This window comes from Haliotis asinina, chromosome 11 (assembly GCF_037392515.1).
Source record: "Haliotis asinina isolate JCU_RB_2024 chromosome 11, JCU_Hal_asi_v2, whole genome shotgun sequence".
In the NCBI taxonomy this organism is placed as follows: Eukaryota; Metazoa; Mollusca; class Gastropoda; order Lepetellida; family Haliotidae; genus Haliotis; species Haliotis asinina.
In genome coordinates, this window is record NC_090290.1 from 29505266 (window position 1) to 29524614 (window position 19349).

Sequence of the window (19349 nt, forward strand, 5' to 3'; positions counted from 1 at the left end):
TTTCGTGAAAGTCAACTTTGGCACCCCAAGAAGGGTAATCCCGTGAAAGTATAATAGTGGATACATCATGGTTTGGAAATAGGTAAAAATGTGAATCGGAGCTACAGGTTTTAAAACCAGCTCAAATGATAGAGGAGGGTTCCTGATGGAGTGCTAGAGGGTCAAAATACAGTTTCGTGAAAGTCAACTTTGGCACCCCAAGAAGGGTAATCCCGTGGGAGGGAAATAAGGGATACATCATGGTTTGGAAATAGGTAAAAATGTAAATAGGAGCTACAGTTTTATAAACCAGCTCAAATGATAGAGGAGGGTTCCTGATGGAGTGCTAGAGGGTCAAAACACAGTTTCGTGAACGTCAAGTTTGGCACCCCAGGGAGGGTAATCAGGTCAAAGGGTAATAGTGGATACATCATGGTTTGGAAATAGGTAAAATGTGAAGTGGAGCTACAGCTCTCAAAACCACCTCAAATGATAGAGGAGGGTTCCTGATGGAGTGCTAGAGGGTCCAAACACAGTTTCGTGAAAGTGAACTTTGGCACCCGAGGTAGGGTAATCCCGTGAGACGGAAATAGGGGATACATCATGGTTTGGAAATAGGTACAAATGTGACTCGGAGCTACAGTTCTAAAAACCAGCTCAAATAATAGAGGAGAGTTCCTGATGGAGTGCTAGCGTGTACAAATACAGTTTTGTGAAATTAAACTTTGGCACCAATGGAAGGTTCATCCCTTGAAAGGGTCATAGTGGATACATCATGGTTTGGAAATAGGTAAAAATGTAAATAGGAGCTACAGGTTTTAGAACCAGCTCAAATGATAGAGGAGGGTTCCTGATGGAGTGCTAGAGGGTCAAAACACAGTTTCCTGAAAGTCAACTTTGGCACCCCAGGGAGGGTTATCCCTTGAAAGGGTAATAGTGGATACATCATGGTTTGGAAATAGGTAAAAATGTGAATCGGAGCTACAGCTCTAAAAACACCACCTCCAATGATAGAGGAGGGTTCCTGGTGGAGTGCTAGAGGTTTAAAACACAGTTTCGTGAAAGTCAAATTTAGCACCTGAGGAAGGGTAATCCCGTGAAAGTATAATAGTGGATACATCATGGTTTGGAAATAGGTAAAAATGTGAATAGGAGCTACAGGTTTTAGAACCAGCTCAAATGATAGAGGAGGGTTCCTGATGGAGTGCTAGAGGGTCAAAACACAGTTTCGTGAAAGTCACATTTAGCACCCCAGGAATGGTAATCCCGTGAAAGGGTCATAGGGGATACATCATGGTTTGGAAATAGGTAAAATTTTGAATCGGAGCTACAGGTTTTAAAACCACCTCCAATGATAGAGGAGGGTTCCTGATGGAGTGCTAGAGGGTCCAAACACAGTTTTGTGAAAGTCAACTTTGGCACCCTAGGAAGGGTAATCCCGCGAAAGGGTCATGGGGGATACATCATGGTTTGGAAATAGGTACAAATGTGAATCGGAGCTACAGCTCTCAAAACCAGCTCAAATGATAGAGGAGGGTTCCTGATGGAGTGCTAGAGGGTCCAAACACAGTTTCGTGAAAGTCACATTTAGCACCCCAGGAATGGTAATCCCGTGAAAGGGTCATAGGGGATACATCATGGTTTGGAAATAGGTAAAATTTTGAATCGGAGCTACAGGTTTTAAAACCACCTCCAATGATAGAGGATTGTTCCTGATGGAGTGCTAGAGGGTCCAAACACAGTTTTGTGAAAGTCAACTTTGGCACCCTAGGAAGGGTAATCCCGCGAAAGGGTCATGGGGGATACATCATGGTTTGGAAATAGGTAAAAATGTGAATCGGAGCTACAGTGCTCAAAACCAGCTCAAATGATAGAGGAGGGTTCCTGATGAAGTGCTAGACGGTCAACACACATCTTCGTGAAAGTCAACTTTGGCACCCGAGGGAGGGTAATCACGTGAAAGGGTCATGGGGGATACATCATGGTTTGGAAATAGGTAAAACTGTAAATCGGAGGTACAGTTCTTAAAACTAGATCAAATAATAGAGGAGGGTTCCTGATGGAGTGCTAGAGTGTACAAACACAGTTTTGTGAAGGTCAACTTTGGCACCCCTTGAAGGGTAATCCCGTCAAAGGGTATAAGGGGATACATCACGGTTTGGAAATAGGTAAAAATGTGAATCGGAGCTACAGGTTTTAAAACCACCTCAAATGATAGAGGAGTGTTCCTGTTGGAGTGCTAGAGGGTCGAAACACTGTTTCGTGAAAGTCAACTTTGGCACCCCAGGAAGGGTAATCCCGGGAAAGGGTAATAGTGGATACATCATGGTTTGGAAAAAGGTAAAAAGGTGAATCGGAGCTACAGGTTTTAAAACCAGCTCAAATGATAGAGGAGGGTTCCTGATGGAGCGCTAGAGGGTCCAAACACAAATTTGTCAAAGTCAACTTTGGCACCCGAGGAAGGGTAATCCCGTGAGAGTGTAATAGTGGAAACATCATGGTTTGGAAATAGGTGAAAAGGTGATTCGGAGCTACAGCTCTCAAAACCAGCTCAAATGATAGAGGAGGGTTCCTGATGGAGTGCTAGACGGTCAACACACAGCTTCGTGAAAGTCAACTTTGGCACTCGAGGGAGGGTAATCACGTGAAAGGGTCATGGGGGATACATCATGGTTTGGAAATAGGTAAAACTGTGAATCGTAGGTGCAGTTCTCAAAACCAGCTCAAATAATAGAGGAGGGTTCCTGATGGAGTGCTATAGTGTACAAACACAGTTTTGTGAAGGTCAACTTTGGCACCAAATGAAGGGTAATCCCGCGAAAGGGTAATAGGGGATACATCATGGTTTGGAAATAGGTAAAAATGTGAATCGGAGCTACAGGTTTTAAAACCACCTCAAATGATAGGGGAGTGTTCCTGTTGGAGTGCTAGAGAGTCCAAACACTGTTTCGTGAAGGTCAACTTTGGCACCCCAGGAAGGGTAATCACGTGAAAGGGTAATAGTGGATATATCATGGTTTGGAAAAAGGTAAAAAGGTGAATCGGAGCTACAGGTTTTAAAACCAGCTCAAATGATAGAGGAGGGTTCCTGATGGACTGCTAGAGTGTACAAACACAGTTTTGTGAAAGTCAACTTTGGCACCCCAGGAAGGGTAATCCCGCGAAAGGGTCATAGGGGATACATCATGGTTTGGAAATAGGTAAAAATGTGAATCGGAGCTACAGTGCTCAAAACCAGCTCAAATGATAGAGGAGGGTTCCTGATGAAGTGCTAGACGGTCAACACACATCTTCGTGAAAGTCAACTTTGGCACCCGAGGGAGGGTAATCACGTGAAAGGGTCATGGGGGATACATCATGGTTTGGAAATAGGTAAAACTGTAAATCGGAGGTACAGTTCTTAAAACTAGATCAAATAATAGAGGAGGGTTCCTGATGGAGTGCTAGAGTGTACAAACACAGTTTTGTGAAGGTCAACTTTGGCACCCCTTGAAGGGTAATCCCGTCAAAGGGTATAAGGGGATACATCACGGTTTGGAAATAGGTAAAAATGTGAATCGGAGCTACAGGTTTTAAAACCACCTCAAATGATAGAGGAGTGTTCCTGTTGGAGTGCTAGAGGGTCGAAACACTGTTTCGTGAAAGTCAACTTTGGCACCCCAGGAAGGGTAATCCCGGGAAAGGGTAATAGTGGATACATCATGGTTTGGAAAAAGGTAAAAAGGTGAATCGGAGCTACAGGTTTTAAAACCAGCTCAAATGATAGAGGAGGGTTCCTGATGGAGCGCTAGAGGGTCCAAACACAAATTTGTCAAAGTCAACTTTGGCACCCGAGGAAGGGTAATCCCGTGAGAGTGTAATAGTGGAAACATCATGGTTTGGAAATAGGTGAAAAGGTGATTCGGAGCTACAGCTCTCAAAACCAGCTCAAATGATAGAGGAGGGTTCCTGATGGAGTGCTAGACGGTCAACACACAGCTTCGTGAAAGTCAACTTTGGCACTCGAGGGAGGGTAATCACGTGAAAGGGTCATGGGGGATACATCATGGTTTGGAAATAGGTAAAACTGTGAATCGTAGGTGCAGTTCTCAAAACCAGCTCAAATAATAGAGGAGGGTTCCTGATGGAGTGCTATAGTGTACAAACACAGTTTTGTGAAGGTCAACTTTGGCACCAAATGAAGGGTAATCCCGCGAAAGGGTAATAGGGGATACATCATGGTTTGGAAATAGGTAAAAATGTGAATCGGAGCTACAGGTTTTAAAACCACCTCAAATGATAGGGGAGTGTTCCTGTTGGAGTGCTAGAGAGTCCAAACACTGTTTCGTGAAGGTCAACTTTGGCACCCCAGGAAGGGTAATCACGTGAAAGGGTAATAGTGGATATATCATGGTTTGGAAAAAGGTAAAAAGGTGAATCGGAGCTACAGGTTTTAAAACCAGCTCAAATGATAGAGGAGGGTTCCTGATGGACTGCTAGAGTGTACAAACACAGTTTCGTGAAAGTCAACTTTGGCACCCCAGGAAGGGTAGTCCCGTGAAAGAGTCATAGGGGATACATCATGGTTGGGAAAAAGGTAAAAAGGGGAATCGGAGCTACAGCTCACAAAACCAGATCAAATGATAGAGGAGGGTTCCTGATGGAGTGCTAGACGGTGAACACACAGCTTCCTGAAAGTCAACTTTGGCACCCCAGGAAAGGTATTAGCATGAAAGGGTCATGGGGGATACATCATGGTTTGGAAATAGGTAAAACTGTGAATCGGAGGTACAGTTCTTAAAACCAGATCAAATAATAGAGGAGGGTTCCTGATGGAGTGCTAGAGTGTACAAACACTGTTTCGTGAAAGTCAACTTTGGCACCCCAAGAAGGGTAATCCCGTGAAAGGGTAATAGTGGATACATCATGGTTTGGAAAAAGGTAAAAAGGTGAAACCGAGCTACAGATTTTAAAACCAGCTCAAATGATAGAGGACTGTCCAGATGGAGTGCTAGAGATTTAACAAACAGCTTCGTGAAGGTCAACTTTGGCACCCCAGGAAGGGTAATTCCGTGAAAGGGAAATAGGGGATACATCATGGTTTGGAAATAGGTAAAAATGTGAATCGGAGGTACAGTTCTCAAAACCAGTTCAAATGATAGAGGAGGGTTCCTGATGGAGTGCTAGAGTGTACAAACACAGTTTTGTGAAGGTCAACTTTGGCACCCCTTGAAGGGTAATCACGTGAAAGGGTCATAGTGGATACATCATGGTTTGGAAATAGGTAAAAATGTGAATCGGAGCTACAGGTTTTAAAACCAGCTCAAATGATAGAGGAGTGTTCCTGTTGGAGTGCTAGAGAGTCCAAACACTGTTTCGTGAAAGTCAACTTTGGCACCCAAGGAAGGGTAATCCCGTGAAAGGGTCATAGGGGATACACCATGGTTTGGAAATAGGTAAAAATGTGAATCGGAGCTACAGCTCTCAAAACCAGCTCAAATGATAGAGGAGGGTTCCTGATGGAGTGCTAGAGGGTCCAAACACAGTTTCGTGAAAGTCAAATTTAGCACCTGAGGAAGGGTAATCCCTTGAAAGGGTCATAGGGGATACATCATGGTTGGGAAATAGGTAAAAAGGGGAATCGGAGCTACAGCTCTCAAAACCAGCTCAAATGATAGAGGAGGGTTCCTGATGGAGTGCTAGAGGGTCAAAACACAGTTTTGTGAAAGTCAACTTTGGCACCCCAGGGAGGGTTATCCCTTGAAAGGGTAATAGTGGATACATCATGGTTTGGAAATAGGTAAAAATGTGAATCGGAGCCACAGCTCTAAAAACACCACCTCCAATGATAGAGGAGGGTTCCTGGTGGAGTGCTAGAGGTTTAAAACACAGTTTCGTGAAAGTCAACTTTGGCACCCCAAGAAGGGTAATCCCGTGAGAGGGAAATAGGGGATACATCATGGTTTGGAAATAGGTACAAATGTGACTCGGAGCTACATTTCTGTAAACCAGCTCAAATGATAGAGGAGGGTTCCTCATGGAGTGCTAGAGGGTCCAAACACAGTTTCGTGAAAGTCAACTTTGGTACCCGAGGAAAGGTAATGCCGTGAAAGGGTCATAGTTGATGCATCATGGTTTGGAAATAGGTAAAAATGTAAATAGGAGCTACAGTTCTATAAACCAGCTCAAATGATAGAGGAGGGTTCCTGATGGAGTGTTAGAGGGTCAAAACACAGTTTCGTGAACGTCAACTTTGGCACCCCAGGGAGGGTAATCAGGTCAAAGGGTAATAGTGGATACGTCATGGTTGGGAAATAGGTAAAAAGGGGAATCGGAGCTACAGCTCTCAAAACCAGCTCAAATGATAAAGGAGGGTTCCTGTTTATAGTGCTAGAGGGTCAGCACACATTTTTCTGAAAGTCAACTTTGGCACCCCAGGAAGGGTAATCCGGTGACAGGGTGATAGGGGATACATCATGTTTGGGGAATAGGTAAAAATGTGAATCAGAGCTACAGCTCTCAAAACCAGGTCAAATGATAGAGGAGGGTTCCTGTTGGAGTGCTAGAGGGTCAACACACATTTTTGTGAAAGTCAGCTTTGGCACCAGAGGAAGGGAAATCCCTTGAAAGGGTCATAGGGGATACATCATGGTTGGGAAATAGGTAAAAAGGGGAATCGGAGCTACAGCTCTCAAAACCAGCTCAAATGATAGAGGAGGGTTCCTGATGGAGTGCTAGAGGGTCCAAACACAGTTTCGTGAAAGTCAACTTTGACACCCCAAGAAGGGTAATCCCGTGAAAGTATAATAGTGGATACATCATGGTTTGGAAATAGGTAAAAATGTGAATGGGAGCTACAAGTTTTAAAACCAGCTCAAATGATAGAGGAGGGTTCCTGATGGAGTGCTAGAGGGTCCAAACACAGTTTCGTGAAAGTCAACTTTGGCACCACAAGAAGGGTAATCCCGTGAAAGTATAATAGGGGATACATCATGGTTTGGAAATAGGTAAAAATGTGAATCGGAGCTACAGGTTTTAAAACCAGCTCAAATGATAGAGGAGGGTTCCTGATGGAGTGCTAGAGAGTCAAAACACAGTTTTGTGAAAGTCAACTTTGGCACCCCAGGGAGGGTTATCCCTTGAAAGGGTAATAGTGGATACATCATGGTTTGGAAATAGGTAAAAATGTGAATCGGAGCCACAGCTATAAAAACACCACCTCCAATGATAGAGGAGGGTTCCTGTTGGAGTGCTGGAGGTTTAAAACACAGTTTCGTGAAAGTCAACTTTGGCACCCCAAGGAGGGTAATCCCGTGAGAGGGAAATAGGGGATACATCATGGTTTGGAAATAGGTAAAAATGTGAATCGGAGCTACAGGTTTTAAAACCAGCTCAAATGATAGAGGAGGGTTCCTGATGGAGTGCTAGAGGGTCCAAACACAGTTTCGTGAAAGTCAACTTTGGTACCCGAGGAAGGGTAATGCCGTGAAAGGGTCATAGTGGATACATCATGGTTTGGAAATAGGTAAAAATGTAAATAGGAGCTACAGTTCTATAAACCAGCTCAAATGATAGAGGAGGGTTCCTGATGGAGTGCTAGAGGTTTAAAACACAGTTTCGTGAAAGTCAACTTTGGCATCCCAAGAAGGGTAATCCCGTGAGAGGGAAATAGGGGATACATCATGGTTTGGAAATAGGTACAAATGTGACTCGGAGCTACAGTTCTATAAACCAGCTCAAATGATAGAGGAGGGTTCCTGATGGAGTGCTAGAGGGTCCAAACACAGTTTCGTGAAAGTCAACTTTGGTATCCGAGGAAGGGTAATGCCGTGGAAGGGTCATAGTGGATACATCATGGTTTGGAAATAGGTAAAAATGTAAATAGGAGCTACAGTTCTATAAACCAGCTCAAATGATAGAGGAGGGTTCCTGATGGAGTGTTAGAGGGTCAAAACACAGTTTTGTGAACGTCAACTTTGGCACCCCAGGGAGGGTAATCAGGTCAAAGGGTAATAGTGGATACATCATGGTTGGGAAATAGGTAAAAAGGGGAATCGGAGCTACAGCTCTCAAAACCAGCTCAAATGATAAAGGAGGGTTCCTGTTTATAGTGCTAGAGGGTCAGCACACATTTTTCTGAAAGTCAACTTTGGCACCCCAGGAAGGGTAATCCGGTGACAGGGTGATAGGAGTTACATCATGTTTGGGGAATAGGTAAAAATGTGAATCGGAGCTACAGCTCTCAAAACCAGGTCAAATGATAGAGGAGGGTTCCTGATGGAGTGCTAGAGGGTCAACACACATTTTTGTGAAAGTCAGCTTTGGCACCAGAGGAAGGGAAATCCCTTGAAAGGGTCGTAGGGGATACATCATGGTTAGGAAATAGGTATAAAGAGGAATCGGAGCTACAGCTCTCAAAACCAGCTCAAATGACAGAGGAGGGTTCCTGATGGAGTGCTAGAGGGTCCAAACACAGTTTCGTGAAAGTCAACTTTGGCACCCCAAGAAGGGTAATCCCGTGAAAGTATAATAGTGGATACATCATGGTTTGGAAATAGGTAAAAATGTGAATCGGAGCTACAGGTTTTAAAACCAGCTCAAATGATAGAGGAGGGTTCCTGATGGAGTGCTAGAGGGTCCAAACACAGTTTTGTGAAAGTCAACTTTGGCACCCCAAGAAGGGTAATCCCGTGAAAGTATAATAGTGGATACATCATGGTTTGGAAATAGGTAAAAATGTGAATCGGAGCTACAGGTTTTAAAACCAGCTCAAATGATAGAGGAGGGTTCCTGATGGAGTGCTAGAGGGTCCAAACACAGTTTCGTGAAAGTCAACTTTGGCACCCCAAGAAGGGTAATCCCGTGGGAGGGAAATAAGGGATACATCATGGTTTGGAAATAGGTAAAAATGTAAATAGGAGCTACAGTTTTATAAACCAGCTCAAATGATAGAGGAGGGTTCCTGATGGAGTGCTAGAGGGTCAAAACACAGTTTCGTGAACGTCAACTTTGGCACCCCAGGGAGGGTAATCAGGTCAAAGGGTAATAGTGGATACATCATGGTTTGGAAATAGGTAAAATGTGAAGTGGAGCTACAGCTCTCAAAACCACCTCAAATGATAGAGGAGGGTTCCTTATGGAGTGCTAGAGGGTCCAAACACAGTTTCGTGAACGTGAACTTTGGCACCCGAGGTAGGGTAATCCCGTGAGAGTAAAATAGGGGATACATCATGGTTTGGAAATAGGTACAAATGTGACTCGGAGCTACAGTTCTAAAAACCAGCTCAAATAATAGAGGAGGGTTCCTGATGGAGTGCTAGCGTGTACAAATACAGTTTTGTGAAATTAAACTTTGGCACCAATGGAAGGTTCATCCCTTGAAAGGGTCATAGTGGATACATCATGGTTTGGAAATAGGTAAAAATGTAAATAGGAGCTACAGTTCTATAAACCAGCTCAAATGATAGAGGAGGGTTCCTGATTTAGTGCTAGAGGGTCAAAACACAGTTTCGTGAAAGTCAAATTTAGCAACTGAGGAAGGGTAATCCCGTGAAAGTATAATAGTGGATACATCATGGTTTGGAAATAGGTAAAAATGTGAATAGGAGCTACAGGTTTTAGAACCAGCTCAAATGATAGAGGAGGGTTCCTGATGGAGTGCTAGAGGGTCAAAACACAGTTTCCTGAAAGTCAACTTTGGCACCCCAGGGAGGGTTATCCCTTGAAAGGGTAATAGTGGATACATCATGGTTTGGAAATAGGTAAAAATGTGAATCGGAGCTACAGCTCTAAAAACACCACCTCCAATGATAGAGGAGGGTTCCTGGTGGAGTGCTAGAGGTTTAAAACACAGTTTCGTGAAAGTCAACTTTGGCATCCCAAGAAGGGTAATCCCGTGAGAGGGAAATAGGGGATACATCATGGTTTGGAAATAGGTACAAATGTGAATCGGAGCTACAGTTCTATAAACCAGCTCAAATGATAGAGGAGGGTTCCTGATGGAGTGCTAGAGGGTCCAAACACAGTTTCGTGAAAGTCAACTTTGGTACCCGAGGAAGGGTTATGCCGTGGAAGGGTCATAGTGGATACATCATGGTTTGGAAATAGGTAAAAATGTAAATAGGAGCTACAGTTCTATAAACCAGCTCAAATGATAGAGGAGGGTTCCTGATGGAGTGTTAGAGGGTCAAAACACAGTTTTGTGAACGTCAACTTTGGCACCCCAGGGAGGGTAATCAGGTCAAAGGGTAATAGTGGATACATCATGGTTGGGAAATAGGTAAAAAGGGGAATCGGAGCTACAGCTCTCAAAACCAGCTCAAATGATAAAGGAGGGTTCCTGTTTATAGTGCTAGAGGGTCAGCACACATTTTTCTGAAAGTCAACTATGGCACCCCAGGAAGGGTAATCCGGTGACAGGGTGATAGGAGTTACATCATGTTTGGGGAATAGGTAAAAATGTGAATCGGAGCTACAGCTCTCAAAACCAGGTCAAATGATAGAGGAGGGTTCCTGTTGGAGTGCTAGAGGGTCAACACACATTTTTGTGAAAGTCAGCTTTGGCACCAGAGGAAGGGAAATCCCTTGAAAGGGTCATAGGGGATACATCATGGTTAGGAAATAGGTATAAAGGGGAATCGGAGCTACAGCTCTCAAAACCAGCTCAAATGATAGAGGAGGGTTCCTGATGGAGTGCTAGAGGGTCCAAACACAGTTTCGTGAAAGTCAACTTTGGCACCCCAAGAAGGGTAATCCCGTGAAAGTATAATAGTGGATACATCATGGTTTGGAAATAGGTAAAAATGTGAATCGGAGCTACAGGTTTTAAAACCAGCTCAAATGATAGAGGAGGGTTCCTGATGGAGTGCTAGAGGGTCCAAACACAGTTTCGTGAAAGTCAACTTTGGCACCCCAAGAAGGGTAATCATGTGAAAGTATAATAGTGGATACATCATGGTTTGGAAATAGGTAAAAATGTGAATCGGAGCTACAGGTTTTATAAACCAGCTCAAATGATAGAGGAGGGTTCCTGATGGAGTGCTAGAGGGTCAAAACACAGTTTCGTGAACGTCAACTTTGGCACCCCAGGGAGGGTAATCAGGTCAAAGGGTAATAGTGGATACATCATGGTTTGGAAATAGGTAAAATGTGAAGTGGAGCTACAGCTCTCAAAACCACCTCAAATGATAGAGGAGGGTTCCTGATGGAGTGCTAGAGGGTCCAAACACAGTTTCGTGAACGTGAACTTTGGCACCCGAGGTAGGGTAATCCCGTGAGAGGGAAATAGGGGATACATCATGGTTTGGAAATAGGTACAAATGTGACTCGGAGCTACAGTTCTAAAAACCAGCTCAAATAATAGAGGAGGGTTCCTGATGGAGTGCTAGCGTGTACAAATACAGTTTTGTGAAATTAAACTTTGGCACCAATGGAAGGTTCATCCCTTGAAAGGGTCATAGTGGATACATCATGGTTTGGAAATAGGTAAAAATGTAAATAGGAGCTACAGTTCTATAAACCAGCTCAAATGATAGAGGAGGGTTCCTGATTTAGTGCTAGAGGGTCAAAACACAGTTTCGTGAAAGTCAAATTTAGCACCTGAGGAAGGGTAATCCCGTGAAAGTATAATAGTGGATACATCATGGTTTGGAAATAGGTAAAAATGTGAATAGGAGCTACAGGTTTTAGAACCAGCTCAAATGATAGAGGAGGGTTCCTGATGGAGTGCTAGAGGGTCAAAACACAGTTTCCTGAAAGTCAACTTTGGCACCCCAGGGAGGGTTATCCCTTGAAAGGGTAATAGTGGATACATCATGGTTTGGAAATAGGTAAAAATGTGAATCGGAGCTACAGCTCTAAAAACACCACCTCCAATGATAGAGGAGGGTTCCTGGTGGAGTGCTAGAGGTTTAAGACACAGTTTCGTGAAAGTCAACTTTGGCACCCCAGGAAGGGTAATCCCGTGAGAGGGAAATAGCGGATCCATCATGGTTTGGAAATAGGTAAAATGTGACTCGGAGCTACAGTTCTATAAACCAGCTCAAATGATAGAGGAGGGTTCCTGATGGAGTGCTAGAGGGTCCAAACACAGTTTCGTGAAAGTCAACTTTGGCACCCGAGGAAGAGTAATCCTGTGAAAGGGTCATAGTGGATACATCATGGTTTGGAAATAGGTAAAATTGTAAATAGGAGCTACAGTTCTATAAACCAGCTCAGATGATAGAGGAGGGTTCCTGATGGAGTGTTAGAGGGTCAAAACACAGTTTCGTGAACGTCAACTTTGGCACAACATAAAGGGTAATCAGGTCAAAGGGTAATAGTGGATACATCACGGTTTGGAAATAGGTAAAATGTGAATTGGAGCTACAGCTCTCAAAACCACCTCAAATGATAGAGGAGGGTTCCTGATGGAGTGATAGAGGGTCCAAACACAGTTTCGTGAAAGTCAACTTTGGCACCCGAGGAAGGGTAATCCCGTGAGAGGGAAATCGGGGATACATCATGGTTTCGAAATACGTACAAATGTGACTCGGAGCTACAGTTCTAAAAACCAGCTCAAATAATAGAGGAGGGTTCCTGATGGAGTGCTAGAGTGTACAAATACAGTTTTGTGAAGTTCAACTTTGGCACCAATGGAAGGTTCATCCCTTGAAAGGGTCATAGTGGATACATCATGGTTTGGAAATAGGTAAAAATGTAAGTAGGAGCTACAGTTCTATAAACCAGCTCAAATGATAGAGGAGGGTTCCTGATGGAGTGCTAGAGGGTCCAAACACAGTTTCGTGAAAGTCAAATTTAGCGCCCCCGGAAGGGTAATCCCGTGAAAGTATAATAGTGGATACATTATGGTTGGGAAATAGGTGAAAAGGGGAATCGGAGCTACAGCTCTCAAAATCAGCTCAAATGTTGGAGGAGGGTTCCTGATGGAGTGTTAGAGGGTCAAAACACAGTTTCGTGAAAGTCAACTTTGGCACCCCAGGGAGGGTGATCAGGTCAAAAGGTAATAGTGGATACATCATGGTTTGGAAACAGGTAAAAATGTGAATCGCAGCTACAGCTCTCAAAACCAGTTCAAATGATAGAGGAGGGTTCCTGATGGAGTGCTAGAGAGTCAAAACTCAGTTTCGTGAAAGTCAACTTCGGCACCCGAGGAAGGGTAATCCCGTGAAAGAGTCATAGGGGATACATCATGGTTTGGAAATAGGTAAAAATGTGAATCGGAGGAACAGATCTTAAAACCAGCTCAAATGATAGAGAAGAGTTCCTGATGGAGTGCTAGAGGGTCAACACACATTTTTCTGAAAGTCAAGTTTGGCACCCCAGGAAGTGTAATCCGGTGACAGGGTCATAGGGGATACATCATGTTTGGGGAATAGGTAAAAATGTGAATCGGACCTACAGCTCTCAAAACCAGCTCAAATGATAGAGGAGGGTTCTTGTTGGAGTGCTAGAGGGTCCAAACACAGTTTCGTGAAAGTCAACTTTGGCACCCGAGGAAGGGTAATCCCGTGAGAGGGAAATAGGGGATACATCATGGTTTCGAAATACGTACAAATGTGACTCGGAGCTACAGTTCTAAAAACCAGCTCAAATAATAGAGGAGGGTTCCTCATGGAGTGGTAGAGTGTACAAATACAGTTTCGTGAAGTTCAACTTTGGCACCAAAGGAAGGTTCATCCCTTGAAAGGGTCATAGTGGATACATCATGGTTTGGAAATAGGTAAAAATGTAAATAGGAGCTACTGTTCTATAAACCAGCTCAAATGATAGAGGAGGGTTCCTGATGGAGTGTTAGAGGGTCAAAACACAGTTTCGTGAACGTCAACTTTGGCACCCCAGGGAGGGTAATCAGGTCAAAGGGTAATAGTGGATACATCATGGTTGGGAAATAGGTAAAAAGGGGAATCGGAGCTACAGCTCTCAAAACCAGCTCAAATGATAAAGGAGGGTTCCTGTTTATAGTGCTAGAGGGTCAGCACACATTTTTCTGAAAGTCAACTTTGGCACCCCAGGAAGGGTAATCCGGTGACAGGGTGATAGGAGTTACATCATGTTTGGGGAATAGGTAAAAATGTGAATCGGAGCTACAGCTCTCAAAACCAGGTCAAATGATAGAGGAGGGTTCCTGATGGAGTGCTAGAGGGTCCAAACACAGTTTCGTGAAAGTCAACTTTGGTTCCCGAGGAAGGGTAATGCCGTGAAAGGGTCATAGGGGATACATCATGGTTAGGAAATAGGTAAAAAGGGGAATCGGAGCTACAGATCTTAAAACCAGCTCAAATGAGAGAGGAGAGTTCCTGATGGAGTGCTAGAGGGTCAACACACATTTTTCTGAAAGTCAAGTTTGGCACCCCAGGAAGGGTAATCCGGTGACAGGGTCATAGGGGATACATCATGTTTGGGGAATAGGTAAAAATGTGAATCGGAGCTACAGCTCTCAAAACCAGCTCAAATGATAGAGGAGGGTTCCTGATGGAGTGCTAGAGGGTCCAAACACAGTTTCGTGAAAGTCAACTTTGGCACCCGAGGAAGGGTGATCCCGTGAGAGGGAAATAGGGGATACATCATGGTTTGGAAATAGGTACAAATGTGACTCGGAGCTACAGTTCTAAAAACCAGCTCAAATAATAGAGGAGGGTTCCTCATGGAGTGCTAGAGTGTACAAATACAGTTTTGTGAAGTTCAACTTTGGCATCCGAGGAAGGTTTTTCCCTTAAAAGGGTCATAGGGGATACATCATGGTTTGGAAATAGGTACAAATGTGAATCGGAGCTACAGCTCTCAAAACCAGCTCAAATGATAGAGGAGGGTTCCTGATGGAGTGCTAGAGGGTCCAAACACAGTTTCGTGAAAGTCAACTTTGGCACCCAAGGAAGGGTAATCACGTGAAAGGGTAATAGTGGATATGTCATGCTTAGGAAATATGTAAAAGTGTGAATAGGAGCTACATGTTTAAAAACCAGCTCAAATGATAGAGGAGGGTTCCTGACGGAGTGCTAGATGGTCCAAACACAGTTTCGTGAAAGTCAACTTTGGCACCCCAGGGAGGGTAATCAGGTCAAAGGGTAATAGTGGATACATCATGGTTGAGAAATAGGTAAAAAGGTGAATCGGAGCCACAGTTCTAAAAACCAGCTCAAATGATAGAGGAGGGTTCCTGATGGAGTGTTAGAGAGTCCAAACACAGTTTCGTGAAAGTCAACTTTGGCACCCCAGGAAGGGTAATCCCGTGAAAGCGTCATAGTGGATACATCATGGTTTCGAAATAAGTAAACATGTTAATCGGAGCCACAGTTCTAAAAACCTCCTCAAATGAGAGACGAGGGTTCCTGGTGGAATGCTAGAGGGTCAACACACTTTTTTGTGAAAGTCAACTTTGGAACCCCAGGGAGGGTAATCAGGTCAAAGGGTAGTAGTGGATACATCATGGTTTGGAAATAGGTAAAATGTGAATCGGAGCTACAGCTCTCAAAACCAGCTCAAATGATAGAGGAGGGTTCCTGATGGAGAGCTAGACGGTCAACACACAGCTTCGTGAAAGTCAACTTTCGCACCCCAGCAAGGGTAATCCCGTGAAAGGGTCATGGTTTGGAAATAGGTAGAACTGTGAATCGGAGCTACAGCTCTCAAAACCAGCTCAAATGATAGAGGACGGTTCCTGATGGAGTGCTAGAGATTTAACAAACACTTTCGTGAAAGTCACATTTTTACCTATTTCCAAACCATGATGTATCCCCTTTTACCCTTAGACCTGATTACCCTCTCTGGAGTGCCAAAGTTGAATTTCACAAAACTGCAGTTTGTACCCTCTAGCACTCCATCAGGAACCCTCCTGTATCATTTGAGCTGGTTTTGAGAGCTGTAGCTCCGATTCACATTTTTACCTATTCCCCAAACATGATATATCCCCTATGACCCTTTGACCGAATTACCCTTCCTGGAGTGCCAAACTTGACTTTCAGAAAAATGTGTGTTGACCCTCTAGCACTCCATCAGGAACCCTCCTCGATCATTTGAGCTGGTTTTGAGAGCTGTAGCTCCGATTCACATTTTTACCTTTTTCCAAACCATGATGTATCCACTATTATACTTTCACGGGATTACCCTTCCTGGGGTGCCAAATTTGACTTTCACAAATTTGTGTTTGGACCCTCTAGCACTCCATCAGGAACCCTCCTCTATCATTTGAGGTGATTTTGAGAGCTGTAGCTTCGATTCACATTTTTACCTATTTCCAAAGCATGATGTATCCACTATTACCCTTTGACCGAATTACCCTTCCTGGGGTGCCAAAGTTGACATTCACGAAACTGTGTTTTGACCCTCTAGCACTCCATCAGGAACCCTCCTCTATCATTTGAGCTGGTTTTGAGAGCTGTAGCTCCGATTCACATTTTCACCTATTTCCAAACCATGACGTATCCACTACTATACTTTCAAGGGATTACCCTTTCTGGGGTGCCAAAGTTGACTTTCACAAAAAAGTGTGTTGACCCTCTAGCCCTCCATCAGGAACCCTCCTCCATCGATTGAGCTGGTTTTAATACCTGTAGCTCCGATTCACATTTTTACCTATTTCCAAACCATGATGTATCCCCTATGACCCTTTCACGGGATTACCCTTCCTGGGGTGCCAAAGTTGACTTTCACGAAAAAGTGTGTTGACCCTCTAGCACTCCTACAGTAACCCTCCTCTATCATTTGAGCTGGTTTTGAGAGCTGTAGCTGCGATTCACATTTTTACCTATTCCCCAAACATGATCTATCCCCAATGACCCTGTCACCGGATTACCCTTCCTGGGGTGCCAAAGTTGACTTTCAGAAAAATGTGTGCTGACCCTCTAGCACTCCATCAGGAACCCTCTTTGATCATTTCAGCTGGTTTTGAGAGCTGTAGCTCCGATTCACATTTTTACCTTTTTCCAAACCATGATGTATCCACTATTATACTTTCACGGGATTACCCTTCCTCAGGTGCTAAATTTGACTTTTACGAAACTGTGCTTGGACCCTCTAGCACTCCATCAGGAACCCTCCTCTATCATTTGAGCTGGTTTTGAGAGCTGTAGCTCTGATTCACATTTTTACCTATTTCCAAACCATGACGTATCCCCTATGACCCTTTCAAGGGATTACCCTCCCTGTGGTGCCAAAGTTGACTTTCACGAAACTGTCTTTGGACCCTCTAGCACTCCATTAGGAACCCTCCTCTATCATTTGAGCTTGTTTTAAAACCTGTGGCTCCGAATCTCCTTTTTTGCTACTTCGCAACCATGATGTTTCCACTATCATACTTTGACCTGATTACCCTCCCTGGGGTGCCAAAGTTGACTTTCACGAAACTGTGTTTGGAAGCTCAAGCACTCCATCAGGAACCCTCCTCTATCATTTGACCTGGTTTTTATAACTGTAGCTCCGATTCACATTTTTACCTATTTCCAAACCATGATGTATCCACTAAGATCCTTTGACCGAATTACCCTTCCTGGGGTGCCAAAGTTGACTTTCACAAAAATGTGTGTTGACCCTCTAGCACTCCACCAGGAACCCTCCTCTATCATTTGAGCTGGTTTTTAGAACTGTGGCTCCGATTCACCTTTTTACCTATTTCCAAACCATTATGTATCCCCTATTACCCTTTCACGTTATTACCCTTCTTGGGGTGCCAAAGTTGACTTTCACGAAACTGTGTTTGGACACTCTAGCACTCCATCAGGAACCCTCCTCTATCATTTGAGCTTGTTTTAAGAGCTGTACCTCCGACTCACATTTTTACCTATTTCCAAACCCTGATGTATCCCCTATGACACTTTCACGGGATTACCCTTCCTGGGGTGCCAAAGTTGACTTTCACAAAACTGTGTTTGGACCCTCTAGCACTCCGACAGGAACCCTCCTCTATCATTTGAGCTGGTTTTAAGAGCTGTACCTCCGATTCACATTTTTACCTATTTCAAAACCATGATGTATCCACTATTACCCTTTCACGGGATTACCCTTCCTGGGATGCCAAAGTTGACTTTCACAAAACTGTGTTTGGACCCTCTAGCACTCCACCAGGAACCCTCCTCTATCATTTGAGCTGGTTTTGAGAGCTGTAGCTCCGATTCACATTTTACCTATTTCCAAACCATGATGTATGCAGTATGACCCTTTGACTGAATTACCCTTTCTGGGGTGCCAAAGTTGACTTTCACGAAACTGTGTTTGGACCCTCTAGCACTCCAGCACGAACCCTCCTCTATCATTTGAGCTGGTTTTGAGAGCTGTATCTCCGATTCACATTTTACCTATTTCCAAACCATGATGTATGCAGCATGACCCTTTCACTGAATTACCCTTCCTGGGGTGCCAAAGTTGACTTTCACGAAACTGTGTTTGGACCCTCTAGCGCTCCATCACGAACCCTCCTCTATCATTTGAGCTGGTTTTCAGAACTGTAGCTCCTATTCACATTTTTACCTATTTCGAAACCATGATGTATAACATATGACCCGTTCACGGGATTACCCTTCCTTGGGTGCCAAAGTTGACTTTCACAAAAAAGTGTGTTGACCCTCTAGCACTCCACCAGGAACCCTCCTCTATCATTTGAGCTGGTTTTTAGAACTATGGCTCCGATTCACATTTATACCTATTTCCAAACCATGATGTATCCCTTATGACCCTTTCACGGGATTACCCTTCATGGGGTGTCAAAGTTGACTTTCACAAAACTGTGTTTGGACCCTCTAGCACTCCGTCAGGAACCCTCCTCTATCATTTGAGCTGGTTTTGAGAGCTGTAGCTCCGATTCACATTTTACCTATTTCCAAACCATGATGTATGCAGTATGACCCTTTGACTGAATTACCCTTCCTGGGGTGACAAAGTTGACTTTCACGAAACTATGTTTGGACCCTCTAGCACTCCACCAGGAACCCTCCTCTATCATTTGAGCTGGTTTTCAGAACTGTAGCTCCGATTCACCTTTTTACCTATTTCCAAACCATGATTTATCCCATATGACCCTTTCACGGGATAACCCCTCCTGGGGTGCCAAAGTTGACTTTCACAAAAAAGTGTGTTGACCTTGTAGCACTCCACCAGGAACCCTCCTCTATCATTTGAGCTGGTTTTTAGAACGTGGCTCCGATTCACCTTTTTACCTATTTCCAAGCCATTATGTATCCCCTATTACCCTTTCACGGGATTACCCTTCCTGGGGTGCCAAAGTTGACTTTCACGAAACTGTGTTTGGACCCTCTAGCACTCCATCAGGAACCCTCCTCTATCATTTGAGCTGGTTTTGAAACCTGTAGCTCCGATTCACATTTTACCTATTTCCAAAGCATGATGTATCCACTATTACCCTTTCACGGGATTACCCTTCCTGGTGTGCCAAAGTTGAC